This window comes from Rhinopithecus bieti, unplaced genomic scaffold, assembly GCF_001698545.2.
Source record: "Rhinopithecus bieti isolate Rb0 unplaced genomic scaffold, ASM169854v2 scaffold_51440, whole genome shotgun sequence".
NCBI classification, from domain to species: Eukaryota; Metazoa; Chordata; class Mammalia; order Primates; family Cercopithecidae; genus Rhinopithecus; species Rhinopithecus bieti.
The window spans coordinates 141,361-145,905 of NW_016820117.1; the positions used below are offsets into that span (position 1 = coordinate 141,361).

The following is a 4,545-nucleotide window of genomic DNA, read 5'->3' on the forward strand; positions in this document are numbered from 1 at the left end:
GCGCAAGGAGCCCAAGAGCCAGGATATCTACCTGAGGCTGTTGGTCAAGTTGTATAGGTTTCTGGCCAGAAGAACCAATTCCACATGCAACCAGGTTGTGCTGAAGAGGTTGTTTATGAGTCGCACCAACCGGCCGCCTCTGTCCCTTTCCCGGATGATCCGGAAGATGAAGCTTCCTGGCCGGGAAAACAAAACGGCCGTGGTTGTGGGGACCATAAGGGACGACTTGCGGGTTCAGGAGGTGCCCAAACTAAAGGTATGTGCACTGCGCGTAACCAGCCGGGCCCGCAGCCGCATCCTCAGGGCAGGAGGCAAGATCCTCACTTTCGACCAGCTGGCCCTGGACTCTCCCAAGGGCTGCGGCACTGTCCTGCTCTCCGGTCCTCGCAAGGGCCGAGAGGTGTACCGGCATTTCGGCAAGGCCCCAGGAACCCCGCACAGCCACACCAAACCCTACGTCCGCTCCAAGGGCCGGAAGTTCGAGCGTGCCAGAGGCCGACGGGCCAGCCGAGGCTACAAAAACTAACCTTGGATCCTACCCTCTTATTAAAAAGATTTTGAATGCTGAAAAAAAAAAAAAAAAATTAGCCAGGCATGGTAACACACACCTATAGTCCTAGCTACGTGGGAGGATGGCTTGATCTCTTTGACCCCAGGAGTTCCAGGCAGTAGTGAGCTATGATTGCACCACTGAACACCAACCTAGGTGACAGAGTGAGACCTCATCTCCAAAAAACCAAACCAAAACAAAAAACCTTCAAAAAAGAAAAAAAGCTTGACCTTCCCTCCCTCACCCTTCACAGACCCATGGAATCTGAAACTCTGGCGTTGGGGCCACGGGGCATTAACAAGCCTTCTGGGTGATTTCTAATATGTTCAAGTTTGAAAACCAGGGTCAGAACTTTTAAACAAGTGTAAGTTTCCAGCTAAAATGAATTATATGTACATCAAGGTTGCAGAAATAGTTGAAGAAACTTTTTTTCTCCAGCTTATTTTTTTCTTTTAAAACACAGGGAAGGGCCAGGCGCAGTGGCTCATGCCTGTAATCCCAGCACTCTGGGAGGCCAAGGCGGGTGGATCATGAGGTCAGGGGTTCTAGACCAGCCTGGCCAACATGGTAAAACCCCATCTCTACTAAAAATACAAATATTAGCCGGGTGTGGTGGCACGTGCCTGTAATCCCAGCTACTCAGGAACCTGAGGCAGGAGAATCACTTGAACGTGGGAGGCGGAGGTTGCAGTGAGCCGAGATTGTGCCACTGCACTCCAGTCTGGGCAACAGAGCAAGACATTTCAAAAACAAACAAACAAAAAAACACACACATACACAGGAAAGATTGGGAGAAGTGGCAGAAGACTGAAAGGGGAAAGAGCTTGTTTGTACCAATGGGACAAAGTGGGCCGACTCTGGGCACACTGCTTATGAGTTAGCTCTACTCTGTGAGGAAACTTTTTTATTTTTTATTTATTTATTTATTTATTTATTTATTTTTGAGATGGAGTGTCACTCTGTTGCCCAGGCTGGAGTGCAGTGGTGCAATCTTGGCTCACTGCAACCTCCACCTCTCTGGTTCAAGCAATTCCCCTACCTCAGCCTCCTAAGTAGCTGGGATTACAGGCGCCTACCACCATGCCCAGCTAATTTTTTGGTATTTTTAGTAGAGAAGGGGTTTCACCATGTTGGCCAGACTGGTCTCGAACTCCTGACCTCAGGCAATCCGCCCACCTTACCCTCCCAAAGTGCTGGGATTACAGGCGTGAGCCATCGCACCCAGCCAAGGAATTTTTTTTTTTAATAATAAGTTATTTAAAAATTGGGGCAAGTCGACTGGGCACGGTGGCTCATGCCTGTAATCCTAGCACTTTGGGAGGCTGAGGCAGGGGATCACTTGAGGTCAGGAGTTCGAGACCAGTCTGGCCAACATGGTGAAACAGTGTCTCTACTAAAAATACAAAAAATTAGCCAGGTGTGGTGGCAGGCACCTATAAGCCCAGCTACTCAGGAGGCTGAGGCAGGAGAATCGCTTGAACCTGGGAGGCGGAGGTTGCAGTGAGCTGAGATCATGCCACTGCACTCCAGCCTGGGCTACGGAGCGTGACTCTGCCTAAAAAAAAAAGAAAAAAAAATCCGGGTAAGTGGTATCAATCTAAAATATAATAATTAAAAAGGTCAGAATCTAGGCTGGGCACTGTGGCTTATGATGTCTCACACCTGTAATTCCAGCACTTTGGGAGGCAGAGGCAGGCAGATCACCTAAGGTCAGGACTATCCTGGCCAACATGATGAAACCCCGTCTCAACTAAAAATACAAAAATTAGCTGGGCATGGTGGGTCATGCCTGTAGTCCCAGCTTCTTAGGAGACTGAGGAAGGAGAATCGCTTGAACCCGGGAGGCAGAGGTTGCAGTGAGCTGAGATCGTACCACTGCACTCCAGCCTGGGAGACAGAGCAAGACTCTGTCTTAAACAAACAAACAAACAAACAAAAAAGGTGAGACTCTAGTGTTGTTGTCTTTGTTTTAGAGATGGAGTCTTGCTATGTTGCACCAGGTTAGATTCAGACTTTGAGGTTCAAGGGATCCTCCTGCCTCAGCCTCCTAGAGTAGCTGGGACTGCAGGCATGTACCACTGTGCCAGGCTTAGAATCTAGTTTAAAGAGTTTATCCAAGTGCAAATGTTGAGGAAGTGGTCCACTTAGAGGCACAGATTCCAAAGAATAGAAGTCCGTGTTCGAAAGTGTAGAAGTTTGGGATCATTTATATAGACATAGAGTTTATGGAAGCTTAGCAGAATTTCAACATCATTTTATAGTAAGGTTTATTGCATGGTTACAATGATCTGATTAGCCAATTTTTTTTCTTTTTGCGGGGGAGGGAAAGGTGTTTTTTACATTCCACACTGAAGATGCAATAGTCATGGGATCTTGGGTGCCATCTGGTCTCAGTCAGTTATGGGACAATAAAGGAGGCAGTTAATCTACAACAAAGCTCAGTGATTGGAAAGGAGGTCTCATTGCAGAACAAGAGCAATGAGGAAGACAGTCTATAAGAAGCAGAATTGCAAACATGCTACATGACTCAGGCTCCAAGGCTTAACTTCCCCCTTGGCATAAACTTAGAGACCTGAAGTTTTGTTTTCTTTTTACAGTGGACTTTGCAAATCATAGCCTGGTGAGTACCCGCTGGATCAGCAGCCAAAATCTAGCATGAAACCCCTTCCCCAACATCCCCTTACACCTTGCACGGCCCTCCTTCCCTTCACACATTCATCCCCACTCCCAGCCCCTTTCCTTAAGATCAAACTAGCTCAGGCTGTTTCTGTCTTCTCAGCTGTCCCTTAAATAAGAAAAATAGACAGTAACAATGAACACTGACCTGAACAGCAAATACCAGGGACCAGGGACCATGGATACTTTTTTGCTAATGTAATCCTTCCAACCAAAAGTCATGACAAGGAAGGAATAGGAAAAAATCAATAACTTTTTAAAATTATTTTTTTGAGACAGGGTCTTACGCTGTCACCCAGGCTGGAGTGCAGTAGCATGATCACAGCTCACTGCAACCTTGACCATCTGGGTTCAAGCAATCCTCTCACCTCAGCCTTCTAAGTAGCTGGGACTACAGGCACGTGCCACCAAGCCCAGCTAATATTTTTATTTTTGTAGAGACAGGGTCCCACTATGTTGCCCAGGCTGGTCTTAAACTCCTGGGCTCAAGTGATCCTCAACCACTCCACCCACTCGGCCCCCCAAAGTGCCAGAGTTAGAGGCCTGCCCACCCATAGCCATCTAATAATTCGTGCCCAAGAAAGGGTTGGGAAGGAAGATCAAAGCAAAGGCTTGGACATCTTTTCAACAACAACAACAACACACACAACAACAACACACAACAACAACACACACAACAACAACACACACAACAACACACAACACACACAACAACACACAACACACACAACAACACACAACAACAACACACACAACACACAACAACAACACACACAACAACAACACACACAACACACACAACAACACACAACAACACACACAACAACACACACAACAACACACACAACAGACTCAAATTATCACAGCAGAAGTATAGGTCTTCCTTTTCCTAACATTTTGGGACTTTTTTTTTTCTTTTTTCTTTTTTTTTTTTTGAGACAGAATCTTTCTCTGTTGCCCAGGCAGGCTGGAGTGCAGTGGTGTGATCTCGACTCACTGCAACCTCCGCATCGCGGGTTCAAGTGATTCTCCTGCCTCAGCCTTCTGAGTATTTGGGATTATAGGTGCCCATCACCATACCGGGCTAATTTTTTTGTGTTTTTAGTAGAGATGGGTTTTCACCATGTTGACCAGGGTGGTCTCTACTAAAAACACAAAAATTAGCTGGGTGTGGTGGCATGCACCTGTAGTCTCCACTACTTGGGAGGCTGAGGCAGGAGAATCACTTGAACCCGGGAGGCAGAGGTTGCTGTAAGCCAAGATCACGCCACTGCACTCCAGCCTCCAGCCTGGTGACACAGCAAGACTCTGTCTCATAA

At 47.1% G+C, this 4,545-nt stretch overlaps 2 pseudogenes across 2 annotated transcripts in view; both read left to right on the forward strand.

Annotated features, from left to right (window-relative positions):
- LOC108520270 (60S ribosomal protein L18 pseudogene) overlaps positions 1–575 on the forward strand; it is a 4,711-nt pseudogene extending 4,136 nt beyond the window's left edge. The window contains exon 2 of the transcript XR_001882868.1: positions 535–575. The product of XR_001882868.1 is annotated as a 60S ribosomal protein L18 pseudogene (transcript). The remainder of the gene's footprint in view (positions 1–534) is intronic.
- On the forward strand, positions 7–565 carry LOC108520271 (60S ribosomal protein L18 pseudogene; annotated as a pseudogene). Its single transcript, XR_001882869.1, has one exon. The product of XR_001882869.1 is annotated as a 60S ribosomal protein L18 pseudogene (transcript).
- Positions 576–4,545: the final 3,970 nt, after the last annotated feature.